This window comes from Chiloscyllium plagiosum, unplaced genomic scaffold (genome assembly GCF_037043375.1).
Source record: "Chiloscyllium plagiosum isolate Xiang-an unplaced genomic scaffold, Cpla_swu_hap1 HiC_scaffold_51, whole genome shotgun sequence".
Classification (NCBI taxonomy): domain Eukaryota; kingdom Metazoa; phylum Chordata; class Chondrichthyes; order Orectolobiformes; family Hemiscylliidae; genus Chiloscyllium; species Chiloscyllium plagiosum.
The window spans coordinates 35,513,196-35,531,765 of NW_028270189.1; positions in this window are offsets into that span (position 1 = coordinate 35,513,196).

An 18,570-nucleotide genomic window follows, 5' to 3' on the forward strand; every position below is an offset into this window, starting at 1 on the left:
TTGAATTATATCAGGATAACCCTGTATCCCATGCCTCATTACTTTCTGAATAAGACTACCATGTGGAACCTTATTAAACACATTGCTAAAATCCATATACACCACTTCCGCTGCTCTGTCCTCACCAATGTGTTTGTCACATCCTCAAATAATGCAGTAAGGTTTGTGAGGCATAATCTGACGCTCACAAAGCCGTGCTGACCATCTCTAATCAATCTATGCTTTTCCAAATAATCATAAATCGTGTCTCTCTGAATCCTCTCCAATAATTTACTCATAACTGATATAAATCTGACTCATCAATGATTCATAGGATTATCTTGATTGCCTTTCTTGAATAAGGGAATAACGTTTGCCACTCTCCAATCATCTGGTATGACTCAAGTGGACAGTGAGGATACAAAGATTTTCGCCAAAACACAGTAATCCCTTCCCTCGTTTCACATAACAATCTTAGTTATATCCTTTCTGGCTGAGGAGATTATCTATCTCCGTGATTTTTCAATATGGTCAGCATGTCCTCCTTCATAATCTGTACCGTTGGGCTTGCCTTCACCTGAACCGATCTGGTACCAATGTTCTAGTGAAGAGGATAAACAGGGTGGTCAGTAGGACTTTAAACTTCTGGGTTGGGGGGGAAGGGAAAGTGAAAGCGACCGGAAAGTGAAAGCGACCGGGAGTATGGAGTTAAATGGAAAGATAAGCAGCAGGATAGTGTGTGTGCAAGTGGATTTAAGCTTGAGGCAGACTAGGAATGCAGCAAAAATGAAGGATAACTTAGGACATCTTATGACTTCCAATATCTCTCATGATAAGAAAGTTAGCATTAAGGCACTTTACCCGAATGCTCGTAGCATTCATAACAAAGTAGATGAACTAACGGCACAGATCATCGTGAAAGATTACGATGTGGTAGGCATCACAGAGACATGGTTGCAGGGGTTTCAGGACTGGCAGTTAAACATCCAAGGATTTACAACTTATCTAAAAGACAGGGAGGTGGGCAGATGGAGCGGGTTTGCCTTGTTAGTTAAGAACAAAATTAAATCTATGGCACCGAATGAGATAGGGTCGGATGATGTGGAGTCTGTGTGGATGGAATTGAGGAACCACAAAGCCAATAAAACCATAATGGGAGTTATGTACAGACCTCCTAACAGTGGTCAGGACCAGGGGCACAACATGTGCCGGAAAATAGAGAAGGCATGTCAGAAAGGCAAGGTCACAGTGATCATGGGGGACATCAATTTGCAGGTGGACTGGGTAAATAATATTGCCAGTTGATCCAAAGAAAGGGAATTCATGGAATGCTTACAGGATGGCTTTTTGGAACAGCTTGTCATGGAGCCCAAAAGGGAGCAGGCTATTTTGGACCTAGTGCTATGTAATGAACCAGACTTTATAAAAAATCTTAAAGTAAGGGAACACTTAGGAAGCTGCGATCATAATATGGTAGAGTTCAGTCTGCAGTTTGACAGAGAGAAGGGAAAATCAGATGTAATGGTGTTACAGTTAAATAAAGGTAATTATGAGGGCATGAGAGAGGAACTGACGAAAATAGACTGGAAGCAGAGCCTCGTGGGGGAGACAGTAGAGCTCCAGAAAATGGCTGGAGTTTGTAGGTATTATTGAGGACACTGTACAGAGGTTCATCCCCAAGAAAAGGAATATTATCCGAGTAGGGATTAGACAGCCATGGCTGACAAAGAAAGTCCGGAAATGTATCAAAGTGAAAGAGAGAGCCTACAAAGTGGCCAAGAGCACTGGGAAATCAGAAGATTGGGAAGGCTACAAAAACAAACAGAGGATAACAAAGAGAGAAATAAGGAAGGAGAGGATCAAATATGAAGGTAGGCTAGCCAGTTATATTAGAAATGATAGTAAAAGTTTCTTTGAATACATAAGAAGCAAACAACAGGCAAAATTAAACATTGGGCCACTTCAAACTGCTGCTGGAAGCCTAGTGATAGGAGTTAAGGAAATAGCTGGAGAAATTAATAAGTACTTTGCATCAGTCTTCACAATGGAAAACATGAATGATATTCCAAATATTAAAGGGAGTCAGGGGGCTGAGTTGAGTATGGTTGCCATTACAAAAGAGAAAGTGCTAGAAATGCTAAAAAGGTCTTAAAATTGATAAATCTTCTGGCCCTGATGGGCTCCACCCTAGAGTTCTGAGGGAAGTGGCTGAGGATACAGCAGAGGAGTTGGTTGAGATCTTTCAAAAGTCACTGGAGTAAGGGAAAGTCCCGGATGATTGGAAGATCGCTGTTGTACCCTCCTTGTTCAAGAAAGGATCAAGACAAAAGATGGAAATTTATAGGCCAATTAGCCTAACCTCGGTTGTTGGTAAAATTCTAGAATCCATCATTAAGGATGAGGTTTCTAAATTTTTGGAAGAGCAGGGTCGGATTAGAACAAGTCAACATGGATTTAGTAAGGGGAGGTTGTGCCTGACAAACCTGTTAGAATTCTTTGTGACAATTAGGTTAGACTAGGGAAACCCAATGGACATGGACTATCTAGACTTCCAAAATGCCTTTGATAGGGTGCCACACGGGATGCTGCTGAGTAAGGTGAGGGCCCATGGTCTTCGGGGTGAGCTACTGGTATGGATTGAGGATTGGCTGTCTGACAGAAGGCAGAGAGTTGGGATAAAAGGTTCTTCTTCGGAATGGCAGCCGGTGACAAGCGGTATCCCGCAGGGTTCAGTGTTGGGGCCACAGCTGTTCACGTTATATATTAATGATCTGGATGAAGGGACTGGGGGCATTCTGGCGAAGTTTGCCGATGATACAAAGTTAGGTGGACAGGCAGGTAGTACTGAGGAAGTAGGGAGGCTGCAGAAGGATCTGGATAGTTTGGGAGAGTGGTCCTGGAAATGGCAGATGGAATTCAATGTGAGCAAATGCGAGGTCTTCCACTTTGGAAAAAAATAATACAAGCATGGACTACTTTCTAAATGGTGAGAAAATTCATAAAGCTAAAGTGCAAAGGGATCTGCGAGTGCTAGTCGAGGACTCTTCTAAAGGTAAGAGGTTGAGTCCGTGATTAAGAAAGCGAATGAAATGTTGTCATTTATCTCAAGTGGGGTTGGAATATAAAAGCATCGATGTGCTACTGAGACTTCATGGTGAAAGTGTAACATCGCTGGGTAGCGTAAGGAGTACTGAAAATTTAAGTCCCTTAAACGCTTCTTCGCCTCGTCGAATGCCTTCCTCTTTCAAACCAGAGCCGGGGAAAAGTCCTGAAATAGCATGATCTTGGATCCTTTGTAGATCATAGCTTGGGGGTCTTTTCCGAGATTTCTAGAGGCTTCTAGGAGTATCTGCCTCTCCCTGTAGCTCTGCAGCCGGAACAGGACCGGGCGTGGGCGCTGGTTCGAGCCGGGCCCGCGTATTGCTACCCGGTAGGCCCATTCCACCCTTACCTGGCCTGATCCAACTTGCAGATTTAAAAGTTGTGGCAGCCACTGCTCCAGGAATGCTGTAAGCTGGCCTTCCTCTTCCTGTTCGGGAAGGCCCAGCAAACGAATATTTTTTCGACGACCTCGATTATCGAGGTCGTCAATATGATTTTCCAAGGTCCGGACTCGCTGCTCGAGAGTCCGGACCTGATCCACGGCCGATTGAGCGGTTGTCTCCGAGGTCGCGGCCTTTAGCTCCGCCCCTCCGACTAGGCGTTGAATTTCTTCAATTTCACGGTCGTGCTTCTGCAGCGCGGCCGAGAGCGACTCCCAACGATTTCTGGATTCGACGATAAAGGCATCGATCTTCGAGTCAAGCTTGGAAAGCATTTCTGCAAGACTTGCTCCTGTAGGTAAGTCCCCCGGGCGGCTGTGGACGCCTCTGCTGCAGCTGGAGAGTGTGGGGGAGGGGTTCCTGCTTGCTGAGAGCTGCGGGCTCCCTTCCCTTTAGTCATTTTAACTTAGGATAAAGTTGCTTAAATGTAATATTACACAACTAATTGAGTTACTAAACTATTATAAATGATTTATAAATGATTTGGTGAGCTTGGTAGGGGGTACGTGACCCACTGTACCCAAGTCTTGGGAGGAGCACTATAGACTCAGTCTTACTGGGTCGCCGCCATCTTGGATCCACGACTTGTCAATCTTAATGTTTGTCAAAATGTTTAGCACCTCAGCTTCCTCAATCTCTATCCGATCCGTTACCTGCTCCTCAATGGTTTCATTCACTACAAGGTCCTTTTCTTTAGTAAAGACAGAAGCAAAAAACTCATTTAGGTCTTCCCCTACCTCCTCAGACTCTATACACAAGCCTTTTTCGTGCCCCCCTCCTGCCTCTCCTCAGGACATTTTTGAGCTCCTTCCTCGCCTGCCTGTAATCCTCTAGAGCTGAGCAAGACCCTTGCTTCCTCCACCTTACGTAAGCTGCCTTCTTTCTTTTGACGAGAAGCTCCTCCGCTCTCATCACCATCCCCAAACACCTGATTCCCCAATGTCTGTTTGCTCTCTATAAGGGACACATCAGGATTGTGTTGGAACAGTGCCCACTTGCCTGCAGTGGTGCAGCTCCCAGCAATGTTAAAGAACGTGAACATCCTCCAGGATAAAGCACTGTGCCTGAGTGGTGCCCCATCCACTACCTTCAGCATTCCCTCTCCCCATCCCAGAGACACAGTGGCATCACTGTGTAAAAGGTAAAGACAGCATTGTCCTACCAGACCATAGGGATGCTCTCTCATTTGGGAGAGATGGCTGGTGGTGGTTTAACCTGCAAGTTACCACAACCCAGGCAACGGGAGAGGGAGAGAAGGAGAGTCCATCTGTTGTAGATCGATATTCTCTATGTATCTGCAACACCAATATCATAAAAATGAATAGCGTAAAAAAAATCCAAAACACACTACTAAAATCTCCCATTCCTTGAACCATCCTGGTAAATCTCCTGTGCCCCCTCTCATGGACCCTGCCATCCTTCCCAATGTGTGGGCGATCTCTGGTTTGCACAGACCCAGCTGCTTGGTGTTCCTGTGGGTGATGTCATCACCGAGCAACAGTTGCACTAAACCTCACTGTCTGTAAGGGTAGGAAACACAGAAATCCCAATAGCATTTAAGACATATTTATGTGCACGCTTGTGATACCAAGACAGATAACGCGATGGACCGTGCATTGGAAAATGGATTAGGATAGTTTGGTGGTAGTTTTCTTTACTGGCACAGACTCAATGGCCCACAGAGCCTTTTTCAGTGCTGTAAACCTCGAGGTACATAATATAGGGATATGACAGGACACATTTGAAACCAGGTCAGAAAAGGTGTTATTAAAATAGATGACACATGATTGGTCAATGTGTTTGAGAAGAACATGAGACGGAGAGGTTTAGGAGGAAATTCTGGAGCTCGGTGCAGGAATCTGAAAGGGCCGTCATCAAATGAGAAATAAAAATGGGAAATCCACATGGCTGGAAATAAAGAAAGGCATATACAGCAGAGCATTGAGAGACTGGAGGGGATTAGAGTTAGGGAGGGTTCTGAGGCTGTCGAGGAATTATTAGAGATAAGGAAGAGTTGTGAGGCTGGATGAGGTGACAGTGATAGGGAGAGTTGTGAAGAGGGAGGAATTTAGAGATAGCAAGAATTAGAGTCATAATGTTAGATAGCACGGAAACAGACGCTGTGGTCTAATCAATCCGGGTCAGCCATAGTTCCAAACCGAGTTAATCTCACCTGCCTCCCCTTGGTCCACATGCATCCAAACATTCCCTATTAGGTACCAGTCCAAATGACTTTCTCGTAGAATCACTGCTGGGCGGAAACAGACCATTTGCCCAACAATCCACCTGGACCCATTCCCCTATATTTACCCCTCACTAATGCACCCAACATACACATCCCTTAACAGTATGGGCAATTTAACATAGCCAGTTTACTAGTGGGAGGAAACCCACACAGACACGGGGAGAATGTGCAAAGTCCACACAGACAGTCGCTCGAGGCTGGAATTGAACCCAAATCCCTGGTGCCATGAGGCGGCAGTGCTAACCACTGAGCCACCGTGCTGCCTAGCCTTTGAATTTATCGCTATCACTCCGCTGGAGGTTCAGTCAACACATGCACTAACTGGGTGTAAAAATTAATTTTAAAATCTCTAATGTCTTTTTAAAGCCATTTCTCCCCTCACCTGTAAAATTATGCAGCCCATTCTTGAATCACACCTCCTTCTAGAAAGGGCACCTGCTATTCACATTACCCTAGACGACTCATGATTTTATAAACCTCTAATAAGGTCACCCCTCAACCTCATACACGCCAGTGAAAATAAGTCCCAGCCTCTCCTTATAACTGAAACCATCCATTACCATCACCATTCTGGGAAATCTCTTCTGAACCCGCTCCAATTTAATGATATCCTTCCTATAACAGCACAACCAGACCTGAGGACAGTATTGCAGAATATTAGATTATTAGATTTCCTACAGTGTGGAAACAGGCCCTTCGGCCCAACAAGTCCACACCGCCCCGCCGAAGCGCAACCCACCCATACTCCTACATTTACCCTTACCTAACATCACGGGCAATTTAGCATGGCCAATTCACCTGACCTGCACATCATTGGGCTGTGGGAGGAAACCGGAGCATCAGGAGGAAACCCACGCAGACACGGGGAGAATGTGCAAACTCCACACAGTCAGTCGCCTGAGGCGGGAATTGAACCCGGGTCTCTGGCGCTGTGAGGCAGCAGTGCTAACCACTGTGCCACCGTGCCGCCCAATAGGCCTCCCCAACACCCTGTACAGCTTCAACATAACGTCCCAACTCCTGCACTCAAAGGTCTGAGCAATGAAGGCAAATATGTTAAACACCTTCTTAACCACCCTGTGTACATGTGAAACGAACTTCAAAGACCTGAACCCTTAGGTCTCTTTGTTCTATATCACTTCTCAAGGCCTGACTTTTAATGAATGTAAGTCCTGCCCTTGTTTATTTTATGAAAATGTAATATCTTGCATTTATTCAGATTAAACTCCATCTGCCACTCTTCAGACATCCACCCAATTGATCAAGATCTCTTTGGAATCGTACATAAACTTTGTTGCGGTCTACTTTAACATCATTTTTAGTGTCACCTGCAAACTTACAATCCAATCTTTCCATATTCTCATCGAAATCATTCATATGAATGGCAAACAACCCAGATTTGATCCCTGGGGAACATCGCTGGTCACAGGCCTTCAGTCTGAAAAACAACCCTCCACTATTACTCTCTCGCCTACTGTTTCAATGCTGATTATCAATAATCATTCCATATCTCTCCAAGTACATGTAAATCCTATCCTTCAGAATCACCTGCAGCAACTTGCTCATCACTGAAGTCAGACTCACAGGCCTGCCTTTCCCAGGCTTCTACTTATATCCCTTCACAGACAAAGGTGCAACATTAGCCACTCCACTCATCAGACCCACACCGCCCTCCACACACTGCCCCCGGCCTGACCCTCACCCCCATCCACACACCGCCCCCATCCTGATCCTCACCATCATCCACACACCGCCTCCAGCCTGACATTCACTGCCTTCCATTGTCGCCCACAGCCTTAACCTCACCGCCGCCCACACATCGCCTCCAGCATCACCCTCACCGCCGTCCACATGCTGCCCTCAGTCTGACCCATACCGACCTAGTCTGACCCTCACCACCCTCCACACACTGCCCGCCGCCTGACCCTCACCGCCATCCACATACCGACCACAGCCTGAACCTCACTGCCATCCACTTACCAACCACAGCCTGATCTCACTGCCCTCCACACACCGCCCCCATCCTGACCCTCACCGGCATCCACACACTGCCACCAGCCTGACACTCACTGCCTTCTATTATCGCCCACAGCCTTAACCACATCGCTGCCCACACACCGCCTCCAGCATCACCCTCACTGCCGTCCACACACTGTCCCAGTCTGACCCTCACCGCCGTTCAATATCGTCCCCAGCCAAACCCTCACCACAGTCCACACACCAGCCCCAGCCTGACCCTCACCACCGTCCAAAAACCGCCCCCAGCCTGGACCTCACCGCTGCCCACAAAACACCCCCAGCCTGAACCCAGCACCGTTCAGCACAGCCCCCAACCTGACCCTAATCGACCTTTCACACCATTCAATTTGACCTTCACCGCCGTCCATACACCGCCCCCAGCCTGACCCTCACCGTCCCCAGCATGACCCTTGCCGCCATCCACACACACACACCACCCAGAATGACCTTGACTGTCGTTCAACATCACCCCGCAGCCTGACCCTCACCACTGTACAACTACCAGCACCAGCCTGACCTTCACCCCGGTTCACACACCGCCGACAGTCTGACTCATACGGCTATGCACACACCACCCCTATCTGACCCTCACCGCCCTCCACACACCGTCCGCCGCCTGACCCTCACCGCCATCTACACACCATCCACAGCATGACCCTCACTGCCCTCCACACACCACTCCAAGCCTGACCCTCACCTGTATCCATACCCCGCTCCCAGCCTGACCCTCATTGCCGTTCAACTTCACCCCAAGTTTGAACCTCACTGCCGTCCACACACCGCCGCCAGCCTGACCCTCACTGGCTTCCACACACAACCCCCAACGTGACTCTCACCACCGTCCACACATTGTCCACAGCCTGATCCTCACGCCGGCCACACACTGCCCCCAACCTGTCCCACACCGTCGTCCACACACCGCCCCCAGTCAGAGGCACACCGCCATCCCCACATTGCTCTAAGCCTGATGCTCACTGCCCTCCACACTCTGCCCACGCCTGACCCTCACTGCTGTCCACACACCATCCCCAGCCTGAAGCTCACCGCCATCCACACACCGCCCACAGCCTGACTCTCACTGCCCCCACACACCGCTCCCAGCCTGATACTCACCACCATCCACGCACCGCACCCAGCCTGACCCTCACCAGCAGCCACACACTGCCCCCAACCTCGCCCTCACCGGCATCCACACACTGCCACAAGCCTGACCGTCACTGCCTTCCATTACCGCCCACAACCGTAACCTCACCCCCGTCTACACACCACCTCAGTATCACCCTGACTGACGTCCAGACACCGGTCCCAGGCTGACACTCACCGCCGTTCAGGATCACCCCCAGTTTGACCCTCACTGCCGTACAGACACCACCACCAGCATGACCTTCACCCGCTCCACAAACCGCCCCTGTCTGACCCTCACCGCAATCCACACACCGCCCGCCGCCTGACCCTCACTGCCATCCACACACCACCACCTTCCTGACCTTCACCAATGTCCACACACCACCCCCAGCCTGACCCTCACCGCCATCCACACACCATCTACAGCTTGACCCTCAATGCCATCCACAAACCGCCCCCACAGCCTGACCCTCACTGGCGTCCGCACACTGCCCAAAACCTGACCCTCACTGCCGTCCACACACTGCCCCCAACCTAAACCTCACTGCTGAGCACACACCACCCCCAGCCTGACCCTCTCTTCTGTCCACACACTGCCCCCAGCCAGACACTCACCGCCATTCAACATCGACCGCAGCCTGACACTCACTGCCGTCCACTCACTGACCCCAGCCTAACCCTCACTGCCGTCCACACACTGCCCTCTTCCTGAACCTCACCACTGCCCACACACCATCCCCAGCCTGAGCCTGACTGCCATCCACACACTGCCCACAGCCAGACCCTCACCACAGTCCACACACCACCCCAGCCTAACTCTCACTGCTGCCCACACACCGCCACAAAACTGACCCTCTCTGCCATTCAAACTCGCCACCAGCCATTCCCTCACTGCCTTCCACACACTGCCCATTGCCTGACCCCAACGCCGTCCACTCAGTGCCCCAAGTCTGATTCTCACCGGTGGCCACACACCACCCCTGGCCTGACCCACACCGCCATAGGACACCGCACCCCAGCCTAACCCTCAGTGCCGTCCACACATCTACCCCAGCCTGACCCTCACTGCCATCCATACACCGCGCCCAGCATAAACCATACCGCCGTCCACTCAATGCCCCCAGTCTGAACATCAACACTGCCCACAGACCGCCCACAGCCTGACCCTCACTGCTGTCGAACATGGTCTCAGCCTGACACTCACCATCATCCGCACACCATCCCCAGCCTGACCCTCACCGCCGTCCGCACACCACCCCCAGACTGACCCTCACAGTGGTTCAACACCACCTCCAGCCTGACCCAAACTGCCCCCATGCAATGTTCCCAGCCTGATTCTCACCGCCATCCACACACCACCTCCAGCCTGACCCTCACCGCCAGCCACACACCGTCCGCAGCCTGACACTCTCTGCCATCCACACACCGCACCCAACCTCACCCCAACTGTCGTTCAACACTGCCCCAGCATGACACATACTGCCATCCACAATCCGCTCCCAGCATGACCGTAACCACAGTCGACACATTTCCCCCAGCCTGACCCTCTCTGCCATCCACACACCATCCCCAACCTGACACTCTTCGCCATACATACACCGCCCCCAGCCTGACTCTCACCTCCGTCCAACACCGCCTCCTGCCTGATACATACTGCTGTCCACAAACCACCGCAAGCCTGACCCTCTCCGCCATCCACACACCGCCCCAGCCTGACCTTCACCGCCGTCCACAAACTGCCCCAGCCTGACCCACACTGCTGACCACATCCCGCCCCATCCTGACCCACACTGCCGTCCACACACCGTCGCAACCTGACACACTCCGCTGTCCAACACCGCCCCTAGCCTGACCCTCACTGCCGTCCACACCTTGCCCCCAGATTGACCCTCATCGCCATCCAACACCTTCCTCAGCCTGACCCAAAACACCGTTCACACAGACTGCCCTCAGCCTGACGCTCACCACTATCCACACACCACCTCCAGCTGACCCTCACCGCCGTCCACACACCACCTCCAGCCTGACCCACACCGTTATCAACACACTGCCTATAGCCTGACCCTCAATGCCTTCCATTACTGCACCCGGCCTGACTGACACCACCGTCCAACACCGCCCCCAGCCTGAACCTCACTGCCGTCCACACATTGACCCCAGCCTGACTCTCACTGCCGTCCACACACCGCCCCCTGCCTGACCCTAACCGCCATCCAACACGCCCGCACCCTGACCCTCACCACCGTTCACATTGCCAACAGCCTGACCCTCACCGCCGTCCAAACACCAGCCTCAGCCTGAACCTCACTGCCATCCACACACGGTCCCGAGCCAGAAACTCATTGCCATTCAACACTGCCCCCAACCTGACCCTCACTGCTGTTCAAAATTGCCGCCACCCTGAACCTCACCGCCGTCCACAAGCACCATCCCGCAGCGTGACCCTCACTGTTGTTCAACTTCACCCCAAGCCTGATGCTCACCACAATCGACACACTGCTCCCAGCCTGACCCTCTCCGCCGTCCACATACCACCCCCAGCCTGACACACACTGTCCTCAACACATCACCCCCAACTGACCCTCACCGCCGTCCACATACCACCCCCGTCCTGACACACACTGCCGTCCACACACCGCCTCCAGCCTGATCCACACCACCGTCCACTCAATGCCCCCAGCCTGACTCTCACCACCGTCGAACACCGCCCCAGCCTGAACCTCACCGCTGCCCACACACCATCCACAGCCTGACCCTCACCGCTGTCAAACACCGCCCCAGTCTTACCGTCACCACTGCCCACAAGCCGCTCCCAGCCTGACACTCACCACAGTCCACACACCGCAACCAGCCTGACCCCCACCACAGTCCACAAACCGCCCCTAGCCTGACCCTCACTACAGTCCATACACCACCACCAGCCTGACACTCACCACAGTCTACGCACCGCTCCCCGGCCTGAACATCATTGCAGTCAACACACCGCCACCAGCCTGAACCTCAGCGCCATCCAAGACTGCCCCCAGCCTGACCGTCACTGTCGTCCACGCACCACCAAACGCCTGTCTGCCATCCACACACTGCCCTGAGCCTGACACTCACCACAGCCCACAAACTGCCCCCAGCCTAACCCTCACCGCGGTTCAATACCACCCCCAGCCTGACTCACACTGCCCCCATGCACTCTTCCCAGCCTGACCCTCACCACCATCCACACACCGCCCTAAGCCTGACCCTCACCGCCGTCCGCCCAGCACCCCCTGCTGGATCCTCACCGCCATCTGCACACCACCTTCAGCCTGATCCTCACCGCCGTGTGCACACCGCTCCTAGCCTGACCCTTACCGCCCTTCAACACCGCCCGCAGCCTCACCCCCACTGCCGTCCACACACCACCCACAGCCTGACCCTCACTGCGCGCAGACTGACTCTCACCGCCCTCCAACACCGCTCCCAGCCTCACCCTCACTGCCATACACACACCACCCACAGCCTGACCCTCATCTCACCCACCTGGCCCTCACTGCCATCCACATCCAGCCCCCATCGTGACACACACTGCCGTCCAAACACCGGCCCCACCTGACCCTCACCGCCGTCCACATACTGCCCCCATCCTGACACACACTGCCGTCCAAACACCGGCCCCACCTGACCCTCACCGTTGTCCACACACTGGCCCCACCCTGACCCTGACTGCCGCCCACACACTGCCCCCTGCCGGACCATCACCGCAGACCACACAACGCCCCCGTCCTAACTCTCACCGCTGCCCACAAACTACTTCCAGCCTGACTCTTACTGCTGCCCACACACCGCCCGAAACCTGACCCTCACTGCCGTTCAACTTCGCCAGCAGCCTGACCCTCACTGCCGTTCACACACCGCCCCCAGCCGAACACACACCATCATCCACACACCGCCCTCAGCCTGAGCCCCACCGCCGTCCACTCAGTGCCCCCAGCCTGACCCTCACTGTCGTCCACACACCGCCCTCAGCCTGACTCCCACCGCCGTCCACTCAGTGCCCCCAGCCTTACTCTCACCGGTGCCCACACACCGCTCCCAGCCTGACCCTGACTGCTGTCCACCCACAGCCCCCAGCCTGAACCTCACCGCTGCTGACACACCGCCCCCAGACTGACCCTCACTGCTCTCAAACACCGCCCCAAGCCTAACCCTCACTGCCGTCCACACACCGCCTCCATACTACCACACACCGCCATCCACCCACCGCCCCCAGCCTGACCTTCACCGGCGTTCAATGTCACCCCCAGCCTGACCCTCACTGTCAACGACACACTGCCCCAAGCTTCACCCCGACCGCCATCCACACACCACCTCCAACCTGACCCACACCACCGTCCACTCAATGCCTCCAGCCTGACCCTCACCACCATCGAACACCGCCACTAGCCTGAACCTCATGGCTGCCCACACACCGCCCACAGCCTGACCTTCACCGCTGTGAAACACTATCCCAGCCTAACCGTCAGCGCCGCCCACAAGCCGTACCCAGCCTGACCCTCACTACAGTCCACACACCGCAACCAACCTGACCCTCACCACAGTCCACAAACCGCCCCCAGCCTGACCCTCACTACAGTCCTTACACCACCACCAGCCTGACCCTCACCACAGTCCACACACGGCCCCCGCCAGCCTGAACCTCACTGCAGTCCACACACCGCCACCAGACTGACCCTCACTGCTGTGAAACACTACCCCAGCCTAACCGTCACCGCTGCCCACAAACCGCACCAAGCCTGACCCTCACTACAGTCCACACACCACCACCAACCTGACCCTCACCACAGTCCACAAACCGCCCCCAGCCTGACCCTCACTACAGTCCTCACACCACCACCAACCTGACCCTCACCACAGTCCACACACGGCCCCCACAGCCTGAACCTCACTGCAGTCCACACACCACAACCAGACTGACCCTCAGCGACGTCCAACACTGCCCCCAGCCTGACCCTGAATGCCGTCCACTCAGTGCCCCCAGTCTGACCCTCACCGCCGTTGAACACCGTACCCAGCCTAACTCTCACCAGTGCCCACACACCGCTCCCATCCTGATCCTCACCTCCATCCAACCACAGCCCCCAGCCTGTACCACACTGCTGCTGACACACCACCACCAGACTGACCCTCACTGCTGTCAAACATCGCCAGCAGCCTAAACCTCACTGCCATCCACACACACCCCCAAAGCCTGACCTTCACCGATGTTCAACGTCACCCCCAGCCTGACGCTCACCGTCATCCACATACCACCCACAGCCTAACATACACTGCCATTCAAACACCGCCCCCACCTGACCCTCACTGCCGTCCACACACCGCCCCTACCTGACCCTCACCGCAGTGCACAGACCGCCCCAGCCTAACTCTCACCGCTGCCCACAAACCACTTCAAGCCTGAATCTCACTACTGCCCACACACCGCGCCAAACTTCGCCACTAGCATGACCCTCTCCGCCATCAACACACCATCCCCAACCTGAACCTCACCGCTGCCCACACACCGTCCCCAACATCACCCTCACTGTCGTTCAACACTGCCCCCAGCCTGACACATTCTGCCATCCACAACCCGCCCCCAGCCTGACCCTCACCACCGTCGACACATTGCCCCAAGCCTGACCCTCTCTGCCATCCACACACCGTCCCCATCCTGACCCTCTTCGCCATACATACACCACCCCCAGCCTGACTCGCACCTCCGTTCAACACCGCCCCCTGCCTGACCCACACTGCTGACCACATCCCGCCCCCATCCTGACCCACACTGCCGTCCACACACCGCCGCAACCTGACACCCTCCGCTGTCCAACACCGCCCCTAGCCTGACCCTCACGGCCGTCCACACCTTGCCCCCAGCCTGACCTTCATCGCCATCCAACACCTTCCTCAGCCTGACCCAAACCACCGTTCACACACACTGCCCTCAGCCTGACCCTCACCACTATCCACACACCACCTCCACCTGACCCTCACCGCCGTCCACACACCACCTCCAGCCTGACCCTCACCGTTATCAACACACTGCCTACAGCCTGACCCTCAATGCCTTCCATTACTGCCCCCGGCCTGACACTCACCGCCGTCCAACACCGCACCCAGCCTGAACCTCACTGCCGTCCACACATTGACCCCAGCCTGACTCTCACTGCCGTCCACACACCGCCCCCTGCCTGACCCTAACCGCCATCCAAAACGCCCGCAGCCTGACCCTCACCACCGTTCACATTGCCCACAGCCTGACCCTCACCGCCGTCCAAACACCAGCCTCAGCCTGAACCTCACTGCCATCCACACACGGTCCCGAGCCAGAAACTCATTGCCATTCAACATCGCCCCCACCCTGAACCTCACCACCGTCCACAAACACTATCCCGCAGCCTGACCCTCACTGCTGTTCAACTTCACCCCAAGCCTGATGCTCACCACCGTCAACACTCTGCTCCCAGCCTGACCCTCTCCGCCGTCCACATACCACCCCCAGCTTGACACACACTGTCCTCAACACATCATCCCAAACTGACCCTCACCGCCGTCCACATACCGCCCCCGTCCTGACACACACTGCTGTCCACACACCGCCTCCAGCCTCATCCACACCACCGTCCACTCAATGCCCCCAGCCTGACCCTCACCACCGTCGAACACCGCCACAGCCTGAACCTCACCGCTGCCCACATACCACCCACTGCCTGACCCTCACCACTGTCAAACACCGCCCCAGCCTTACCGTCACCGCTGCCCTCAAGCCGCTCCGAGCCTGACCCTCACCACAGTCCTCAAACCGCCCCCAGCCTGACCCTCACTGCAGTCCATACACCATCACCAGCCTGACCCTCACCACAGTCCACGCACCGCCCCCGAGCCTGAACCTCAGCGCCATCCAAGACTGCGCCCAGCCTGATCATCACTGCCGTCCACACACCACCAAACGCCTGTCTGCCATCCACAAACTGCCCTGAGCCTGACACTCACCACAGCCCACAAACCGCCCCCAGCCTAACCCTCACCGCGGTTCAATACCACCCCCAGCCTGACACACACTGCCCCCATGCACTGTTCACAGCCTGACCCTCACCGCCATCCACACACCGCCCTAAGCCTGACCCTCACTGCCGTCCGCCCAGCACCCCCTGCTGGACCCTCACCGCCATCTGTACACCACCCTCAGCCTACTCCTCACCGCCGTCCGCACACCACTCCTTGCCTGATCCTTACCGCCCTCCAACACTGCCCGCAGCCTCACCCTCACTGCCGTCCACACACCACCCTCAGCCTGACCCTCACTGCCCCCAGACTGACTCTCACCGCCCCCCAACAACGCCCTCAGCCTCACCCTCACTGCTATACACACACCACCCACAGCCTGACGCTCACCTCACCCACCAGACCCTCACCGCCGTCCACATACCGCCCCCATCCTGACACACACTGCCGTCCACATACCGGCACCGCCTGACCCTCACTGTTGTCCACACACTGGCCCACCCTGACCCTGAATGCCGTCCACACACCGCCCCCATCCTGACCCTAAACACCATCCAACACGTCCGCAGCCTGACCCTCACCTCCGTTCACATTGACCACAGCCTGACCCTCACCGCCGTCCAAACACCAGCATCAGCCTGAACCTCACTGCCATCCACACACTTTCCCGAGCCAGAAACTCGTTGCCATTCAACACCGCCCCCAACCTATCCCTCACTGCTGTTCAAAATCGCCCCCACCCTGAACCTCACCGCCGTCCACAAACACCATCCCGCAGCCTGACCCTCACTGCTGTTCAACTTCACCCCAAGCCTGATGCTCACCACCGTCGACACACTGCTCCCAGCCTGACCCTCTCCGCCGTCAACATACCACCCCCAGCCTGACACACACTGTCGTCAACACATCACCCCCTACTGACTCTCACCGCCGTCCACATACCACCCCCGTCCTGACACAGACTGCCGTCCACACACCGCCTCCAGCCTGATCCACACCACCGTCAACTCAATGCCCCCAGCCTGACCCTCACCACCGTCGAACACCGCCTCAGCCTGAACCTCACCTCTGCCCACACACTACCCACAGCCTGACCCTCACCGCTGTCAAACACCGCCCCAGCCTTACCGTCACCGCTGCCCAAAAACCGCTCCCAGCCTGACACTCACCACAGTTAACACACCGCAACCAGCCTGACCCCACCACAGTCCACAAACCGCCCCCAGCCTGACCCTCACTACAGTCCATACACCACCACCAGCCTGACCCTCACTACAGTCCACGCACCGCTCCCCAGCCTGAACATCATTGCCGTCAACACACCGCCACCAGCCTTAACCCTCCGCTGTCCAATACCGCCTCTAGCCTGACCCTCACGGCCGTCCACACCTTGCCCCCAGCCTGACGCTCATCGCCATCCAACACCTTCCTCAGCCTGACCCAAACCACCGTTCACACACACTGCCCTCAGCCTGACCCTCACCACTATCCACCCATCACCTCCACCTGACCCTCACCGCCGTCCACACACCACCTCCAGCCTGACCCTCACCGTTATCAACACACTGCCTACAGCCTGACCCTCAATGCCTTCCATTACTGCCCCCGGCCTGACTCTCAGCGCCGTCCACACACCGCACCCTGCCTGACCCTAACCGCCATCCAACACACCCGCAGCCTGACCCTCACCACCGTTCACATTGCCCACAGCCTGACCCTCACCGCCGTCCAAATACCAGCCTCAGCCTGAACCTCACTGCCATCCACACACGGACCCGAGCCAGAAACTCATTGCAATTCAACACAGCCCCCAACCTGACCCTCACTGCTGTTCAACATTGCCCCTACCCTGAACCTCACCGCCGTCCACAAACACCATTCCGCAGCGTGACCCTCACTGCTGTTCAACTTCACCCCAAGCCTGATGCTCACCACCGTCGACACATTGCTCCCAGCCTGACCCTCTCCGCTGTCCACATACCACCCCCAGCCTGACACAAACTGTCCTCAACACATCACCCCCAACTGACTCTCACCGCCGTCCACATACCGCCCCGTCCTGACACACATTGCTGTCCACACACCGCCTCCATCCTCATCCACACCACCGTCCACTCAATGCCCCCCAGCCTGACCCTCACCACCGTCAAACACCGCCCCAGCCTGAACCTCACCGCTGCCCACATACCACGCACAGCCTGACCCTCACCGCTGTCAAACACCGCCCCAGCCTTACCGTCACCGCTGCCCACAAACCGCTCCCAGCCTGACCCTCACCACAGTCCACACACTGCCACAAGCCTGACCCTCACCACAGCCCACAAACCGCCCCCAGCCTGACCCTCACTGCAGTCCATACACCACCACCAGCCTGACCCTCACCACAATCCACGCACCGCCCCCGAGCCTGAACCTCATTGCCGTCAACACACCGCCACCAGCCTGAACCTCAGCGCCATCCAAGACTGCGCCCAGCCTGATCATCACTGCCGTCCACACACCACCAAACGCCTGTCTGCCATCCACAAACTGCCCTGAGCCTGACACTCACCACACTCTCACCGCGGTTCAATACCACCCCCAGCCTGACACACTGCCGCCATGCACTCTTCACAGCCTGACTCTCACCGCCATCCACACACC